The 20939-nt window shown below is 36.3% G+C and overlaps 1 protein-coding gene and 1 pseudogene across 2 annotated transcripts in view; one reads left to right on the forward strand and one right to left on the reverse strand.

Moving 5' to 3' along the window:
- RNLS (renalase, FAD dependent amine oxidase) overlaps positions 1-20939 on the reverse strand; it is a 267915-nt gene that overhangs the window by 215764 nt on the left and 31212 nt on the right. The window lies entirely within an intron of this gene.
- The window catches only part of LOC133070567 (ribonuclease P protein subunit p38-like), a 39130-nt pseudogene that overhangs the window by 17486 nt on the left and 705 nt on the right, over positions 1-20939 (forward strand).

Here is a 20939-nt window from a genome sequence, read left to right on the forward strand (position 1 = left end):
TTTTCAGTTACATAAATTTTTCATCAATAAAATTGAGAAATTAAAATATCTTGATGATCTCCTATGTATATACAAATTTCTTACCAAGTACATCTACAAGACTCTTCAAAGGGACACTACTTGTAATAGCACCAACGGGAAAACTACTTCAATATTCATCAACAGTGAAATAGATAAAGTATGCTATATCTACACAATGTAATGCTACACATCAGTTAGAAAAAACTGATTTTAACCACATGTATCAGTAACTCTCACAAATAATGGTAAGTGAATGAAGCTAAATACATGTAAGAGCACATGCTGTTTCATTTTATTTAAAAGAAGCACATAACAGGCAAATAAAAAATCTAGAATTCAGGATAACAGCTACTGGGAAGATGGAAGAGTTAGTGACTGTAAGGGAATGCAAGTGGGGCTTCTCAGAGCACTAATGTGCTCAGTTTCTTAAAGGAGTGCTGTGTTCCTTCAATGAAGGGTGTATGTTCCCTTTATAAATTCTTCAAGATTTATATTTAACACATGTGTATTTTTCTAGAGGTATATCTCAATAAAAGTTTTTTTTTTTTTCCTTAAGGCAAGAAAAAAGATGGTGTTGATGATAACAATTTTATACCTGAACTCTTTTCAAATTTAGTCCTGGGAAACTCTGGAGGAGAAAGGAAGAAAGCTGTACTAGTTGAATCACTTGAGAGATTCAGCAGCAGAAAAATGTAACTGATGTTCAAGAAATGGCTAATGAAGCATAACTGTATGAAAATAAAATATTTATATATTAAATGAATTCAAAACAAGCCTCAGATGCCTTTACTTACTCTTATGTGACTTTAACTGGAAAAAAATTTATTACTGGAGATTAACCTGTGACTCTCACAATTAATGGAAGTGTCTGGCATCCACATAGGGCAAGATTTCCTTTGAGCCCAGAAGTATGCTGCTTTTGAAATAGATTTTAAGAAAGAACTTTATTTAAAAGAGTTGACTAGAAACAGCTGCACTTTGTTGTCAGAATAAAAATCCACAAGTATTCTAAGACTTCAAAAAATACAACAAACAATGTGACCTCATTAACCCTTATAAAAGACATTTCTGCCATGGCTATATTTGATTATCATTTCTCTCTCCTCAAAACCTCTTGTAATACCTGTCTTCAAAGATGCTTCCAGAAAAGTCTAAAGGAAGCAGAATTTGAAAGAAAGAATAAAATACTCTTTCAGTCCTAGTGAGAATCATGGCTAGTAAAATCTGATTTTTTTTTCTCTTTTTTTATAATAAGTTTTGAGCATGTTCAGTTGTAGTTTTATTCTTAATAGGGCTTAAATATGGGTTGAGGCATTAAAAAAAAAAAAAACCAAAATAGAAAAATTGAGAAAGATTTAGGAGATAGTTTTAGACATTATCCTGTCATTTCCTTTGTTTTTGACATGAAGGAATCTACTTAATACATGTGGCTGCTGACTTAGGTTACTTAGGTAAATTATAACATTGTCTTATTAAAAAATGTTTAAGAAGAAAAGGTAACTGGCTCTTTTTAATTATTTGGAATTACTTCTCCCCAAAAGGCGGTAGTCAAATCTTCCAGATTTATAACTTCATTTTGTTCTCTACTTCCATAAACAATATTGAGAGTATCTGTTTAATGGGGTGACACATTCTGTGCCCGCCAGAAAATGTAAGCTCTAAACCATAGTGAAAGTAAATATAGTTTCAAGAGATTTAGAAATTGTTTCTACAAAGACTAAGTGAGGTAGACAGTTGATAAATTAAAAATCAAAGGCAGGCAAAAAATACCTCTAATTTTTAAGAGGGAGAAAAAGAAGACCTTCAGATTAGCTGTTTTCCTATTATCTGCAAAACTGTATGACTGTGAGTCTTGACTATACTTTGTCAAATGCCTTCTTGTTGAATAACAACACTACCTTACAGTTAAAAACTTTTCCAAAATTCTCTGACATACAGAACTCACATTTTATACTACATATTAAAAATACTAGGAAAAATAAAGATACTAGGAATTGGGAGGATAGGACAATATCAGTTAAGGTGACCAAGGAGAATTCAGAAAACCACAGTATTAACTTAAATCTGAAAACTCTTTAGAGACCATGAGTCCAAATTCAATCACACTTCAAAATAAAGTACAGAACCCAGAGGTTTGGAATGAGAGCTTTTCCATGCAATAGAGTGGCCACAAAAACTTCTCTTCTCTCCAGAGAGAAGTTTGGTCTCTTCTCTTAAGAACCCTCCAGTCACTACTGTATAAAGTTACACAGCAGGGGTGCTATCTGCTTTTCCAGCACATTATCCCCAGCATCTAGGGCAACATCTAGAACTATAATGGTTACTCAAGTAAAATGTGTTGAATGAATTAATCTCTGTAAATAACTTTCTTTTTAACATGAACACATCTAATACTTATTTGAATCTAATTTCATGTTCATAACTTTGGTGCTAATGTAACATACTCAAAAATTGAAGTCATTCAAAATTAAGATTTTGAAGTAAATTTGTATTTACCTTTAAATGCCCATCAAACTATTATAATGTATGAAGTGTTCATAATCTAATTTTTCAAAATTCACATTTATTTATTCCATCAATAGGTTTTTTTTTTAACCACAACTTATGGAAAACATAATGTTACTATTTTAACAATAAAAGCCACAAACTAACAAAGATGAGTTAAATTAGATACTTTCTAGCAGAATAACATCAATATAATTTTAAATTTAAAGTTTATGATTGTGCAAAAAGCATTCCAAGTAATTATCTGGTTTACAAAATATTTTTTCCCTAATTTGTGAATTCTTTCTTTGTTAACAACACATTTTTACTAATAAAAGATGTACTTTTTTAAAAAAATGCTTATGGAACTACTATGGTTGGTTCTGCTATCACGACTACTGAGAAACTACAACATCACATATTCCTCCAAAAGTCAACAACAAGCATTTCATAAGCTATTGTGAAGGCTATTTGGAATAGCAATTGTCTTCAGGTTCAAGTGAAAATTTTCTAAAACAAGGCATCCACTAACTCACTACTGAATGTGTTGACAATGAAGTATTACATTTTGTCAACAAACATGTAAGAACTAACACATTCAGGAAATTATGTTGTTTCAAAAGTGATGTTGCTATATCAAGGTTATTACTATTATTGTAAATATTTTGAAAAGTACCCTTCCAGAACTGCTTTTAGAGAACACAGATCATTCTTTTGAATATCTGCAAGGATAGCAAATCTTTTCCCTTTGAAAGTGGAAAAAATAATTTTAGAGGAATCAAAAAGTATTCAGGCCATGGCTAGAGAATAGGTGTGTGTCTAGAAGAACATGTGGCTGCAACAGCAATTTGAAGAATTTTTCCAGGGTGGCTCCAAATTCTCAAATCCATTCTTATGTAGTTTCAAAAAATACTTTGTTCTAGCATTATTTGAAAGAATTGACTAGAACTTTATTTAAAATAATTTCCCAAAAGCTTCAAAAAGTATTTGGAGAATTGTGGAATAAGTACAAATTTCCAGAGGAACTCTCTCAAGGACAACATACATTTTTAAAATAAATTATATATAAATAACTTAAAAACCAAGTCTCATTACTTTATAAGCATGTCATATAGAGTTTCTTCACATGTCAAATCTAGATTAAGCAATGTGTATGGTAATTTGCTGGAAAGCAGGATAATTTCCTACTTTCAGTCTGAATCCAAGTTTTAGAAACTACAGATTGCTCTCAGATGATCAGGATTCACATTTTCATATATTGTGGTCACTATAGGTCTCTTCTTACTGCATTTCTTAACAAGTTTGAAATCAAAATTCTAGAATATGGTTTCAATTAAAAAATGCCAACTTCTACCAGTTGTCACCTTTGCCGGGTGATAAAACTGCTGACTGTGAAAACTATAGTCTGAGTATTTCGATTACACAGAGAGGGAATATCTACACTTTGTGAGCAGTTTCAGAATGTACTATAAATCAATACACAAACTTAACTCTCTAACTGAAAGTTTTCTAAATTTCAATGAAAAATTTAATACTTAAAAAAACCCCACAAAGCTACTTTGGTAACAATTAAAAGGAACAACAAGTCTATGTACATGTCTTAACAATCATTTGCTTCATGTTGATTTTGGCGAATTACGGCTTTTCTCAATTAAAACAGATACTTGGCCATGTTTTGAAATTACATGCTGAAACAGGATGAAACACATCCTTGAATTCTCACATATCCTTTTTTATTAATATGTAGAATGTCATACAAATGACCCACTGTGGGTGTCTGACACATTCAACCCCTTTGGACTTCGACAAGTAGCAACAGAATAAGAAGCATGTGAAACCTTCTAGACTGTTCCAAGAACTAGTGTTGAGAACACACTGTACTATAATGCAACATAAATCAGGAAGTCAGGTTGGGAAGATTATGTTTGCAAAAAGAAAATAATCATAACCTTTTTTCAGCTTGAGAAGACAACTGACCCTAACAATGGCTCCTTCTTTAGCCTTGCAATTTGTATATCTATATTCTGATCAAATCCGGGTGTAGGTCAAGTTGACCCCTGAGAAAAGAGGAAATATCCTTGTTGATCAAACCAGTCAATCCTAAAGGAAATAAGTCCTAAATATTCATTGGAAGGACTGATGCTGAAGCTGAAACTCCAATACTTTGGCCACTTGATGCAAAGAACTGACTCATTGGAAAAGACCTCATGCTGGGAAAGATTAAAGGCAGGAGGAGAAGGGGATGACAGAAGATGAGATGGTTGGATAGCATCACCAACTCAATGGACATGAGTTTGAGCAAGCTCTGGAAGTTGGTGATGGACAGGGAGGCCCGGCGTGCTGCAGTCCATGGGGTCGCAAAGAGTCGTACGCGACTGAGTGACTGACTGAGCTGAACTGATCCTTGTTGTGCCACTCCAGTCAACATACGGTATTAACTTCCTGCCTTTGATGTTTATTTGAGGATACCTTATGGAGAAAGAAACCTCAGTGGCGGAAGCGTCTATTTGGTGAGAGTGGAGATTTGAGGGACAGAGGTGTAAGAGGGATAGGATAATTAAATGAAATCCTCCGTGACTCACTCCAAGGACATAATGAGGCATTTCTGAGGGTGGTGGTAGGGGGGCTAACCTGGGGAGAGATACTTTTGCATTTTGCTTGGGGAACAAATCATGTGACTATCAAAGTCTTTTTCCACTGAGTTTCTGCTTAATTACAGCGAAAGTTGCTCAGTTGTGTTTGATTCTTTGCAACGCCATGGACTATACAGTCCATTGAATTCTCCAGACCGGAATACTGGAGTGGGTAGCCTTTCCCTCCTGCATGGGATATTCCCAATCCGGGAATAGAACTGAGGTCTCCTACAGTGCAGGTGGATTCTTTACCAGCTGAGCCACAAGGAAAGCCCAAGAACACTAGAGTACATGACAGATCCCTTCTCCAGTACATCTTCCCAACCCTGGAATCAAACTGGAGTCTCCTGCATTGCAGGTGGATTCTTTGCCAACTGAGCTATCAGGGAAGCCCTGTTACAAGCTTTCATTAAAGATAGATTCCTGTGACATAAAAATTCAAAGTTACAATGAATAGACAGCCAGCACATCAGATTAATACAGGTTCCATTTATAGTTCTCCCTCTCTAAGCTCTTAAACATAGCATCTTCGAATCGGCTCTGGAACTTAAGTCTAAAGCTATGTTTGAGGATGATTATTCTGTGTAGCAGGCACTGGAATTCTGGTGAGAATAGAAAGAGGTCCAAGAAGCCAAGCACGTGACTGGGAGTGAGAAGCGTGGATCTCCCTGTTCTATTGTGCACTCATTAGGTGCACTTGAAAAAAATACCTCTATTTGCTTTTGTTTCTTCATCTGCAAAAACAACACATACATCTTCTGGAGAGGGTGACATTCACAAATCCAGCACAAACTTTCTTCTGTCCATGTGCAATCTTACTTGGTGTGACACCAATGACCTCACGGTGAGGCCTGGGTATGGGGCAGAAAAGGTTAAATGATTAATTTGCCAAATTCAATTGCTAGGAAGAGACGGGACAATTCCAGGCAGTATAAATCAGCTATGCATTTAGAAACTATTATCAGGAGCACTAGACAGCACTGCATGATGGTCTGCAAACCACAAGTGATGTCAAAGCTGCGAAACTGCTGGGCTGCCAAAGGCTCAAGCACGATAATAGATGCTAAAATTACTGCTGAAAAAGCATATTTGATTACAGAGGGACCCAAGAGCAGTAAAGCCCTTGGAAGGCTTCCCTCTGAGTTTTACAAGAAATAAGATAAGCAGCATCTTCAACTGTAATCGCAGAATATAATAAAAATGCTGAGCTCTCATACGACTTGCAAGGACATCTCCCTTGAGTGATATAAAACCATTCCATTCCTAATACACAATGATGAAGACAAACTTACCCCCACATTGAGGCAAAGTCTAGTTTATGATACAGGCAACTCCATGATCAGCCTTTTAAAACTGATTTTAAAAGAGATGGACTTATTCAAATTGACCCCAACCTGTGTGTTCCCACCTCTTTGCTCTTTCTCTTTATCCTCAAGTCTCAGTTATATAATCCTTTTGCTCAATATTTCCAACCTAATTCCTCACAATATTTGATGAAATAATGTGGCTGTCAGCTTTCCTCCAATATCCACCATCCCTCCATCTTCTACCCTGTCCCCCATTCTCATTCCCAGCTTCCAGTATTCCCACCCTTGGTCTTGCCCAAGGTCTCTCTCTTGTCACTTGTAAAGTGGAAAATTCAGACACTAACAACTGTCAAAAAGAAAGAAAAACCATACAAGTGAAGAAATGCATTACAGAAACTGAAAAAAAAAAAAACTTTTAAAATTGGTTTTTAACCAGTTCCCATCTTCTTCTGAAACATTTTAAAGGTCACTTCATATTTTCTCTTTATATATTTTAAAATTCAGATGGTCCTGTAGGTCATCTAGTGGCTACCTAGTGCAATCCAAATTATATTTTTAAGAAATTGTATCTTATTTAAAAAAAACACATAGGAGATGAAGAAATTTAAATGTCTCTGGAAAAGCAAATCTAAAATTCTCAAAGACATCTATTTAACAGAAATAATCAGTTAAAAAGTACTAATTACACACAAAAATGCTTTGTACATCTTATAAAATATTTGTAAATTAATCATAATAAACACAAGGCATGTCAACTGCAAAGATTGTGAATGGATTAAAATGACTACAGAAGGCATCTTAACCACTACAAGCTAGTCTATGTAAGAACCAGTTCCTAATACAGGTCTTGGTGGCCAAGTGATTACATGAAATCTGAATGACCAAAAAGGATTTAAAATCCCTCAAATAAAATATACATTATTGAATATTTGTTCTGAGACACCATAAGAATTTTGATTTTAATTAAAGTTATGGGATACTTACAGTGTGATTACGGCAAAAACATTTTATTCAAAATATCTATTTGCTGTTAAGTCTGAAAATTTTCAGGCAAAACAGTCAGGGAAAAATCTGACAAGATTTGTCTAATTATTTTGCTATCAAACAAAAAGTTTTGACTTACAAGAATCTTTTCAGGGTTCTTCTGTATTCTGACAATCCAGAAATGAGTTCAACTGAAAATGTCAAGTGTGGCATATAAATAAACAACTCTGAGAAGAATGGATGTTCTGCTTTGCTTAATTTTGAAATAACAAACAGCCATGGGTGCCTAAAAGACATACACCACTCCATGAGACAGGGCTTCCGTTCCTTAATTGTACTTACACGAATGGTGACTTTTCAGTCTACCTTCATGATTTAAGTGGGAGATATCACCATGGAAAGGATACTCATACGGAAGGCAGAATTTTGTTTTGAGTTTAATTTTTTAAAATAAAGATTTGAACGAGTGCATGCTGTTTGTGATATAAAGTGCAGAATGCAGAAATAACATTCCAGTCTTAGATCCTATACAATTCTGCAATAATCCCCACTTGGCAGGAACACTCCAGGGTGTGCTATCCTGGACACCTCTGCTTTTGGGGTTCTCTAGCATTAGCATTTCATCTGATAAGGTCCTTTGAGCATCGCCATCTAACTGTAGAAGCTCCCTTCTTAGCTAGGGCTATCCTTTCCAATTCACTGCTTCTCAGGCATTTCACAACATAATCTCTATTTTCAATGCATTAAACCACTAAGAAATAGAGAAAAACAATAGAATGGGAAAGACTAGAGAGCTCTTCAAGAAAATTAGAGATAACAAGGCATTTCATGCAAAGATGGGCACAAAAAAGGACAGAAATGTTACGGACCTAACAGAAGCAGAAGATATTAAGAAGAGGTGGCAAGAATACACAGAACTGTACAAAAAAGATCTTAATGACCCAGATAACCATGATGGTGTGATTACTCACCTAGAGCCAGATATCCCTGAATGTGAAGTCAACTGGGCCTTAGGAAGTATCACTACAAACAAAGCTAGTGGAGATGCCGCAAGGAGATCAAACCAGTCAATCCTAAAGGAAGTCAGTCCTGAATATTCATTGGAAGGACTGATGCTAAAGCTGAAGCTCCAAAGAGCCTCTTGATGAAAGTGAAAGAGAAGAGTGAAAAAGTTGGCTTAAAACTCAACATTCAGAAAACTAAGATCATGGCATCTGGTCCCATCACTTCATGGCAAATAGATGGGGAAACAGTGGAAACAGTGACAGACTTTATTTTCTTGGGCTCCAAAATTACTGCAGATGGTGACTCCAGCCATGAAATTAAAAGACGCTTGTTCCTTGGAAGAAACGTTATGACCAACCTAGACAGCATATTAAAAAGCAGAGACATTATTTTGCCAGCAAAGGTCCATCTAATCAAAGCTATGGTTTTTCCAGTAGTCATGTATGGATGGAGAAGGAAATGGCAACTTACTCCAGTATTCTTGCCTAGAGAATCCCATGAACAGAGGAGCCTGGTGGGCTGCTGTCCATGGGGTCGCACAAAATTGGACACAACTGAAGCAACTTCGCATGCATGCATGCATTGGAGAAGGAAACGGCAACCCACTCTAGTATTCTTGCCTGGAGAATCCCAGGGATGGAGGAGCCTGGTTGGCTGCTGTCAATGGGGTTGCACAGAGTTGGACACAACTGAAGCGACTTAGCGGCAACAGCAGCAGCATGTATGGGTGTGAGTGTTGGACTACAAAGAAAGCTGAGCACCAAAGACTTGATGCTTTTGAACTGTGGTGTTGGAAAAGACTCTTGAGAGTCCCCTGGACTGCAAAGAGATCCAACCAGTCAGTCCTAAAGGAGATCAGTCCTGAGTATTCACTGGAAGGACTGATGCTGAAGCTGAAACTCGAATACTTTGGCCACTTAATGCGAAGAACTGACTCATTTGAAAAGACCCTGATGCTGGGAAAGATTGAGGGCTGGAGGAGAAGGGGATGACAGAGGATGAGATGGTTGGATGGCATCACTGACTCAATGGACAGGAGTTGGTGATGGTCAGGGAGAACTGGCTTGCTGCAGTCCATGGGGTCACAAAGAGTCTGACACTACTGAGCGACTGAACTGAACTGAACTGATGCAAAGAACTGATTCATTGGAAAAGACCCTGCCAGGCTCCTCTGTCCAAGGGGATTCTCTAGGCAAGAATACTGGAGTGGGTTACCATTTCCTTCTCCAGGGTACCTTTCTGACCCAGGAATCGAACGCTGGTGATTTGAAATGTTGCAGGCAGATTCTTTACCAACTGAGCTATGAAAGAAGCCCATTTTAATTTCTAGAACTTCTGTCAATAACATTAGTTTTTGTCAGTTTCTACTGTAATATATCTATCTAAATCTATAATTAATTAAAGGCAATATGAGATTTGCTGTTTCAGGTGGAAAACTATCCAAAAGGATACACTTTGATTAATTGGAATTTTTAAATAAAAAATTTCTTTATCAGTAGTATTAATGAATGATAACAGTTAGCTAAGATGATCATTCTGTGGTATTTCAAAAACCTGAATCACTATTCACTCATTCAATAAATAATTATTAAATAAAAATTTATGTGTATGGTCATGTGAAATGAAACACTGTAAATTTGGGAGTCATGTTAAGAAAAAATCTATATGATAAGTACAATGCCATTGAATAATAATTATAAAGACTGGATAATATATTTAATATTTATATATCTCAATGGTAGAAAAGTTCTATAATTACTTCCACATTAAGAATGCTAACTAAAATATGTAGCATATTCATATTAACAGATGAAATTTCATATTCACTTTTTATATACCTATTGTGAAGTCATTTGTAAACACAAAAGACTGTTTTGACAATGTTGTCTGGTCAGAACATTTTAAATTATTATAAAAGGAAGAAACATGCTTTGATGATCTTTTCACCTACTTGAACCAGATATGAAAAGAATAAAATTCTAAATTAAAGACAGGCGAATTTTAAAAACTCTCAACAGTTAAACATAGAGTTCACTGATTTATGTTGAGACAAATTAAGCAAAATAATTAACCATTGCCTTTGTTTTTATTGCAAATAGGCAGTTTTTCTTACTTTTATGTAAGAAATAAAGAATAAGTCAATGAACACCACCACAAAAGAAACTTCTGATAATTATAGTGGTTAAAAATAGTTGATTATTGGCTTCATGTTAGGGATAAATAGAAATTTTATAATCTAACCCATGATTCAGAAAATTTATGCCATATGTCAATGATTAAACAAGAAATTATCCAGGCAAGGAATGTTAAAATCTTTCTTAACTAGTCATAAACTTACTATTGAGCAGGCTAAATAAAATTTCAGGATAATAAGTATTAGAAAATCCAACAGTATTACTTCAAAGGCAACAAGAATTTTCAAACCATAAACTGATTTCTTACTAAGAACCAAGACAATGGTTAGACAACAGATGTACCATGTAAATGACAAGAAAAGAATTATGGACGGATTATGGTGGATCAACAACAGATGTCTAATAAATACTTATTGAACTAAATTTTTTGTATGTGTCTATGTGCATTAGTGCGTTGAGAATGAAAGTTTGAAGAGAAGTGAGTGTGAGCTTTTTCATTTTATCATTCTGAAGTAATGGTCCTGCAGGGAATTTAAACACCTTGAGATAATCAAGATATCAAGTCCTCAGTTTAAAACTTCCTTTTACTATTTACTTTTAAATTGTTTCCCTCTTTTTTACATTGGTTTATGAGAACACTAATGACTCAAGTATATGATCACTGAACTCAAAGAGGAAGCAGACCATGAAAGGGCTTCCATCTGCCTGTCCTGGCGTGTGCATACCGGTGTGCTATCTTGAACTTTATGAATTTAAAATTCCTAGCCACTTCCAAGTGAATTGCTCAAAAGTTCATTTTAACAAATTAGGCTATCAGTACTTGACCTAGCAAAACTGGAAGGATGTAAGGATTATTTATTCCAAACTTTCAGAGAAAGCAGTCAACTGGAATTATTTATGAGAGAGAAGAGGCAAATTTCTTAAATTCCTACATTGAAATGAATATAATACTCAATATATCATTCTCAAATGAGAATGAGCTAGTTTCATTAAAAACATTATTGTTAATGAAAATAATTACTAGGTATTTCTCTTGCTGCTGTAACCAACTACCACGAATGTCTCCAAAAGCCAAAGTATATTTATCAATACACTCCCTAATCCCAACATCCGCAAAACATTTCTGGAATTTCTTGGCATAATCTCCATTTCAGATTTTGTGACATTGAAGAAAATTTTTCTTATTATTTGCCAACCATATTTTATTTATGACCCAAAACTAGCTGCCCCTGGCTTGGAAAACTCCACTTTACTCAGTCATCAGTCAAGACTGAGTGCTTATCTTGCAGTATCAGAGTGATGACCTACTACCTCATAAGGTAACATGCATGTGTGCACGCGTGCTAGGTTGCTTCAGTCATGTCAGACTCTTTGCAATCAGTGGACTGTAGCCCACCAGGCTCCTTTGTCCATGAGATTCTCCATGCAAGAATATACTAGAGTAGGTTGCCATGCCCTCATCCAAGGGATCTTCCCAACCCAGGCATTGGCAGGTGAGTTCTTTACCACTAGCGCCAGCTTGGAAGACCCATAAGGTAACATAAGAGTAGGCAAAACTACCATTGTGAAAGAAGAATTCCTGGTGAAAATGTTTGAGGAGGTAGCATCACTATAAGTCCTCCATTAACTAATATTAAAGGTAAGCTAAGTAAATTTTAAAAAATTGTGTAGGTACACATCATAACTAGTTGGATTACATTTTTACATCATTATAAATATATCCCTACACATTTATGAGAACTTCATGTATTTTTAAAAGTCTACACATACAAAGATCAACAGATAATAAAAGCATTCATTTAACACACATGCAGTATCTAGCATTCTGCTAGGCTTCAGAATGCAAGAATAAAGTCACACTCCTTGGCTATCAAAAAGTGCCATATTAATAGCATCAATCATGCATTAAGATATGCTTATTCACAATCATTAATAAGGAGGGTGAACTGATACACCTGAATGTATGGCATAAGATACTGGCAGCACTGAATGATTAGATTCAGTGTATTCAATTAATAGTTTGTATTCAGTGTGAAAAATCCCGTATCATGCTCCCATGCATACTGAATCACAAGAGCAAGTTAGAGCTTTTGTCATATAGTTGAAGCTTGATACTATTTCATCTCCTAAAACTTGGTCCCATGTATATGAAAATTTAAAAAGCCCATCATGTAAAGATATATTTGAAAAATAACTAAGGTGCCTACTTAATTTTTTTCATAATACAAATAGGAGAACTAAAAAAATAATCTAGAGGAGAAAAATGGAAGGGAGTGAAAAAGCAGTGTAGGAGAGATGAATTTAAAGGGGTAGAGAAATGTCACTCTAGAGTAAGTGTTATAGTCAACTGAACAACTGATTTACAAAATCAGTGAATGTTTGGCCCTCAAAGAACCTTAATTGTTGTTCAGTCGCTAACTCGTATCTGACCTTTTGTGACCCCATGGATTGTAGCACATCATAATTCCCTGTCCTTCACTATCTCCCAGAGTTTGCTCAAACACACGTCCATTGAGTCAGTGATGCTGTCTGATCATCTCATCCTCTGTCCCCTCCTTCTCCTTTTGCCTTCAATCTTTCCCAGCATTAGGGTCTTTCCAACGAGTCAGCTCTTTGCATCAGGAGGCCAAAGCACTGAAGCTTCAGCTTCAGCATCAGTCCTTCTAAGGAATATCAAGGTTGATTTCCTTTAGGATTGATTGGTTTGCTCTCCTTGCAGCCCAAGGGACTCTCAAGAGTCTTCTCCAGCACCACAGTTTGAAAGTATCAATTCTTTGGCACTCAGCCTTCTTTATGTTCCAGCTCTCACATCCATACATGATTACTGGAAGAACCATAGTTTTGACAATATAGACCTTTATCAGCAAAGTGATGTTTCTGCTTCTTAATATGCTGTCTAGGTTTGTCATAGCTTTCCTGCAAGGAGAAAGCATCTTTTATCTTCATGGCTACAGTCACCTTCTGCAGTGATTTTGCAGCCCAAGGAAATAAAATATGTCAGTGCTTCCCCTTTCCCCTATTTGCCATGGAATGATGGGACTGGGTGCCATAATCTTAGTTTTTTTAATGTTGAGTTACAAGCCAGCTTTTTCACCTTCATCAAGAGGCTCTTCAGGTCCTTTTCACTTTTGCCATTCAAGTGGTGTCATCTGCATATCTGAGATAAGATATGCAGATATGAGGTGAGAACATTAAACATCATTTATCCCAATCCTATCATGTCATGCTTAAGGAGACTGAGGCCCAGAAAAAGAAATGGTGGTTTGTTTTGTTTGTATAATCTCAAATTGAAATCTGGTTTTTAAACTTCTCCATGGATTAAAACATTATCAGATTTAAAAACAACTAATATTGAAACTCTTGATGAAAGTAAAAGAGAGAGAAAAAAGTTGGCTTAAAACTCAACGTTCAGAAAACTAAGATCAGGGCATCCAGTCCCATTACTTCATGGCAAATAGATGGGGAACAATGGAAACAGTGACAGACTTTATTTTCTTGGGCTCCAAAATCACTGCAGATGGTGACTGCAGCCATGAAATTAAAAGACACTTGCTCCTTGGAAGAAAAGCTATGACCAACCTAGACAGCATATTAAAAAGCAGAGACATTACTTTACTGACAAAGGTCCATATAGTCAAAGTTGTGACTTTTCTGGTAGTCATGTATGAATGTGAGAGTTGAACCATAAAGAAAGTTGAATGCTGAAGAATTGATTCATTTGAACTGTGGTGTTGGAGAAGACTCTTCAGAGTCCCTCGGACAGCAAGGAGATCAAACCAGTCAATCCTAAAGGAAATCAACCCTGAATATTCATTGGAAGGACTGATGCTGAAGCTGAAGCTCCAATACTTTGGCCACTTGATGAGAAGAACTGACTCATAGGAAAAGATGCTGATGCTGGGAAACATTGAAGGCAGGAGGAGAAGGGGATGACATTTGAGATGGTTGTATGGCATCACTGATTTGATGGACATGAGTTTGAGGAGGCTCCAGGAGTTGGTGATGGACAAGGAGGCCTGGTGTGCTGCAGTCAATGGGGTTGTAAAGAGTCAGACATGACTGAGTGCCTTAACTGAACTAAATACTGAAACTTACTATTGTTAGAGTTGGTACTAAACTCATGAGCTGCTTCAGAATATTAATGTATCCAAATAACAGTGTCTTTAAATTCCATTCCTCCCTCATTATAATATCTACAGTCACACCCAAACCCCCCATCTAACCTCATGCCCACACACACAATTCCCAAACTTTCTTTTTTTTGTTTTTGCTATTTTGCTATTGGTTGTTGCTTTAGATATACCTTTTTGCAAATGGAAGAAAAGCCTTGCCTACGTTTCTGCTATATTTCATTTAGTGATTGTATTGTATAAGTAGAATTGCTTATAGAAATAAAAATTATTTGTTTGTAAAAGTTCAAAGAATCATTCAGCTGGCCATCAAAAATACAGCAGTGTACTTTTCTTTAATGACAGTGCAGTGATGGAAGAGGATAAGCAGAGAATTCTTTTTTCCTTTGGTACCTGATTTTTCTCCCTTCAACATAATGTAGGTACATAATAGGTGATGAGATAGTTGAAGCTAAAGAGAGCGCTAAATTGAAGAAGTCTTAGTTTCTCATAGTTGTCCACAGTGTGTGATCAGGCACACTGGAGATTTTATCATTCAATTAATTCATTCATTCAAGAAATATTATTTGGGGCAATGTAAGGTTGTAGAGATAGTATAACACTCAAGAAACTCAAGTTTAATGGATAAAAAAGACAAACTAAGCATAATCTTAAAAAAATTGAATCCTGGTTTAAATACAAGCCTTTTTCTTTCCTCCCCCAAAATCCAGTGTGTTCAGGAAAGGTGCAAGCTTGTTAACTAAGGTGTTTGTAAACAACAATGAGATATTTTTCTCTCACTCACCCACATTAACATTTTCTAAACACGATTCTGACATCTATACCCTATGAACTCATGTTCAAATAATTCACATTTCAAACAGCAATCACCACCCTCCCCAATCCCCCAACACACACACTTGTTCTCTTACAGAATCATTTTGGATTAGATCTTAGACTGAGAAGTGATCTTGGATTTCTACAGTTCAACGGTCTCACTTTACAGAGGGGAAAAATGAAGCCCAGATAGATGGGCACTTGCCCAAAGTAACCATTTAGAAGCTAATATTCAGAATTCTACATAGAATTCTCATTATTCTAATTCAATTTAAGAGTTTGTTCAGTTTCTCCATGGAAAATACACACCCATAAGTTCCTCTTTCTCAAATCAGGAACTCTTGCTACATTGAACCCAGAAGGCAATGGCTTAACAACTGAGCCCCAGGGGTCAGCTGTACCTCTCCCTAATTGCATCATCTCTTCATGCCTGATGTCCTCAGGTTACAAGGGACCACAAAGTACTAAATAAAGATAAAGAACTACTCTACCTAAGTAAGCACAGACTGTTGGTCCATGTTTACCACTTATGATTAAATAAAAGTCAAAATATCAAAACAAATCTTTTAGTAAAAATCAAAGTGATAAATTTTTATCAAAATTTTAAAAATCCTTCTGGAAGCCTAAAGAAGGAAAGTATTCCCCCCATTATATCCCCCCCCCCCATTCCTCCCTTATAAAGAAATCTTTCAGAAGATACAGAAAAATCAACTGATGCAGATGGTAGGATCTGAGAACCACCTGGGGAACTCTGGTCTATCCACGGACTATCAGTCATACTTACTTATAAAAATTCAGATTTTATATCTTATTTTGTTAATGACAGCATTGGGCATCCAGATTTTGAGAGTTTGAGACTGGGTTCAAATGAAAACTTCTAATGCTTGTGATTATAAGGCACATCCATTTTAAAAAAATTAAAGTATTTAGAATTAGAAGGGATCTTGGGGAAAAAAATGTGTAAGATAATGATTGGTTTTGGAGTCAGTATTTCATCCTTCTAGGTAGCTAATTTCACAGCTTTAGAAAGTAACTTTTAGGAGATGGTGGTACAAATAGAGAGAATAGCATTGAAACAAATACATTACCATAGGTAAAACAGATAGCCAGTGGGAATTTGCTGTATTGTATTGTATGCAGGGAGCTCAAATCTTGTGCTCTGTGACAACCTAGAAGGGTGGGATCGGGTAAGCGGTGGGAGGGAGGTTCAAGAGGGAGCGGACATATGCATGCCTAAGGCTTATTCATGTTGATGTATGGCAGAAACCAACACAATATTATAAAGCAATTATCCTCCAATTAAAAATAAATACATTAAAAAAATAAAGACATATTCAGCTTGCAAAGAAAGAAACTTTTTTTTTTTAATCTCCCTGGTCTTCTTCTATATAGTAGAGATAATAATACTACATTGTTTTAAGTATTATTAGCTAGACATGTAAAATATCTAGCACATAAAAAACAATAACAAATTGGAGCTATTTCTATTTACTTTAGTTTTAAATTCCTAACTGGCCATGTGCTTGAAGAAAGGATAACAGCAAGGGAATGAAAGGGAAATAAACCTTAGCAATAAATGCCAGACATGTGACAAATGCAAGTTAAGCCACAGCAGTAGCTGTTTCTTTTCACTAACCACTGATCATATGCCAGCAATTTATTAGAAGCTTTAATACATTATTTTATTTAATCTCCCCAAATGCCCTGATGAGATAGGAATTATCACCTCTTTTGCATAGAAAAGGAATCAGGGAGTCAGAGAAGTTAAGTAATGTGCCCAAGGACACATAGATAATAAGCAACAGAGCCAAAGTAGGAAGAAGGGCAGAAGAAATGACCTGAAGTTGCTCTTAAGCTTAATTATACATAAAAAAAAAGTATTTCAGAAGCAAATAGAAGATAAATGCAACAGACACATACACATCTTCCCAGTATGAGCTCCTTAAGAACTGGGGCCGGGGTTCATTAACCTAGGTGAACTCAGAATCTGGGGCAATTCCTGGAATACAGTGAGTGCTCATTAGATATGTGTGTATGATAATTAACTGGAAAGCAATCGGCAATGGGGGCAATAAGATATCACATTCTGTCAAAGCAAAGTCTTTGTGATGACAGTAAATATAAAAGATTGTGTAGTGAGAACATTCATGCAGAAAGACAATAGTCACAAACTAAAAATATCTTTACATATCTACTGTCTGATAATACTACTGTCTGTTCATAGAGCTTTCACTTCATTATGTTATTATATAAAGAGTTCAATCACTTTGAGTAGTATTATCTCAAAATGTGAAGGACAATGAGGAGGATACACACATTCACAGATACATACATCTGTATTTTGGGGATGACCTAAAATTTACTCCGTTGTATATGGGGGAAAAATATAAATGAAAGAAAACTCTCTTTGAAAGCTTAAAAAAATGAAACAAAAGCTTAATTCTTTCATTCAAATAATATCTATAATTTAAAGTCATGACAAGATAAATTCACAGTTATGTTAGATTCATGCAACTACATGTACACAAGTGAAACCTCAGTAATGGGATAGCTCGCTCTTTGGGAGGGAGGGGGTAGAATGGGAGTACTATGAAAACAAAGAGAACCTTGGTCCATCAGAATTTTCAAAGAAAAGAACCCTTTGGCCAGACCAAAACTCCCCATAGCAACAACCTACATATAGTCTCATACAGCGACTAAATTATGTGTATGCTTTTCTTAAGCAACAGAGCTCATTCTGACAATTTATCTACTAAGACTCACGCCAGAAAACTGCCTATTCATTTTCCATGTTCTGTTTGGCAAACAAAACATGACACATAACAATACAGAAGAAAAATACAATCCCGAGATGCACGTGCTGCGGCACTGGCTGTCCGAACAGCATTTAAACACTGCCACACGCTGTTCACCTGTGGGTCTTGCAGCCTGTGGCACCGGCCTAACCCCAGCAGAAGAATGAATCATGCACCAAATTAATGAAGCTGTTAACTCTTCAAGGGAAACCTCCCTGGCGGCTCAGACAGTAAAGAATCTGCCTGCAGTGCAGGTAACCCAGGTTCGATCACTGGGTTGGGAAGATCCCCTGGAGAAGGGAATGGCTACCCACTCCAGTATTCTTGCCTGGAGAATTCCATGGACAGAGGAGCCAGGTGGGCTACAGTCCACGGGATCGCAAACTGTCGCACACAAATGAGCGACTTAACACTTTCACTCCACACTTAACTCTTCAAAAGCACCAGTCGGTCTTGAAAAAGGGAAGTATAAAAATCTTGAGAATTAAATAATTCTGTAAGAATTAGTAATTTCTAATAATTCCATTTGCAGCAACATGGATGGACCTGGAGAGTGTCACACTGAGTGAAGTCAAGTCAGGCAGAGAAGGAGAAAAATTGTATGCCATCCCATATATGTGGAATCTAAAAGGAAATGGTGTAAATAAACTTACTTACAAAACAGAAAGAGACTCACAGACTTAGAAAATGAACTTATGGTTGCCAGGATGAAGGGACAGTTGGGGGTTTGGGATGGTCATGTACACAGTGCTATATTTAAAATGGATAAGCAACAAGGACCTACTGTATAGCACATGGAACTCTGTTCAATATTATGTGGCAGCCTGGGTGGGAGAGTCTTTGGGGGAGAATGTATATGTATAGCTGAGTGCCTTTGCTGTTCAACTGAAACTATCACAATATTGTTGATTCACTATACCCTAATACAAAATAAGAAGTCTTAAAAAATAGGAATTCGTAATTTCTAATCAAGATGAAGCACACAGTTATAGTCATGACACAGCAGTCTCTGTGAGCACACTCTTTTCAGTTACACATATTTTACATATAACATACTGAATTTACTAATGAGCTTGAATTTTTTATTTTACAAATTTCATCACATTCTCTCTTTATCAGTGTTGTATGTGATACTACATAGGAACCACGTTCTCTAAAAATATTAGTTTGAGTATATCTTTTGTAGTATACAGCAAATTACATACACTTGTTCTAAAAGTAGTGTAACATCCAGATGCTTATAATGTACCTCAAGGCAGGAATCATGCTATATTCAGTTTTGTTCTTTCCATGGCTGATATAAGAGGAGATACTGAGAAAATACTTAATAACTTAATAAATAGATGAATGAATAAGTATAGTTTAAAAGTTTAGGAATTTATAGAGAATGACTACCACATCCTCAAAGAAACTACCACTGACTTCTTGTTTCCTTTTATGAGAATAATATACTTAGAAAGAGATTCAAAGTAGTTATCATTTTTACATCTTCTTCCCATGTTCAGCAACAGTATCAACTAAAACAAAGGCACTAAAGATCTTCATTGGTTTTTGTTACTTCGGTCAGAAAAGTTGAACCAAGTTGTACCATTCTTAAATTCTTATCTAAAGGCCTTAATTTTTTTTTTTAACTTAATTTTGTACTGGGGTATAGCCGATTAACAATGTGATACTTCAGGTGAACAGCAAAGGGACTCAGCCATATATAAACACGTATCCATCCTCCCTCAAACTCTCCGCCCATCCAGGCTGTCACATAACATTCAGCAGGGTTCCCTGTGCTGTACTGTAGGTCCTTATTGGTTATCCATTTTAAATATAGCGGTGTGTACATGTCCATTCCAATCTATCCTTCCACCTGGTAAAGGTCTTAATTTTAATAAAAATCAAGTATAAAACATTCCAATTAAAAACATGCCAGTAGTAAAATGAAAAAATCTTAAGTAGCATGCAGCATAAAGTCAGTATTCACTCACTTCAGTCATTTATTCAGCGATGCAAATACTTAAAATATCTAATGTGCTTAGAGGAGACAAAGTGCTAAAGGGAAAAAGTACTGGCTGGTCTCACTTCTAAACTCATAATCTCTGGGTTCGAGTGGATCTTAGTGCTGCCCAATAACCCTACTTCACTCTGCTCAACCCATTTCCCCAGGTGACTATGTCACACCTCTCTTCTCCCTTTAAACCTTCAAAACCCCCTGCCTCTCCTCAATATCAGCTGATGGTTCTGCTTCCTGTTTCATTGCAAAACAAATCAACAAGAAAATGACTTCCACAGGCTCTCATTTCCAAAGACATCTTCCTGTCCCCACATATGCTTGTATGCTCTGCTCCCCTCCTGCTATGCTGGGAGAACTGGGGCTCCCATCTAAGGCCCCATCCTCTATCTCCTACTCAAGACCATGACTCCTGTCACTGTCCAGTTTGGGTCTACAAGATCAGTGTTCCCCTTTCTATTATATTCTTTCCATCAGTAATGAACATGTCATAATTCATCCCATCTTAAAACATACAAAACAATGAAAACATGATACAACCTCCTCCTCCAGCTACCAGTCCAATTCTTTGCTCCCCTTTCACAGAAAAAAATACTCCTCTATAGGACTGTCTAAACTATGATATTCTTG

The sequence above is a fragment of the Dama dama genome, chromosome 15 (assembly GCF_033118175.1).
Source record: "Dama dama isolate Ldn47 chromosome 15, ASM3311817v1, whole genome shotgun sequence".
NCBI lineage: Eukaryota > Metazoa > Chordata > Mammalia > Artiodactyla > Cervidae > Dama > Dama dama.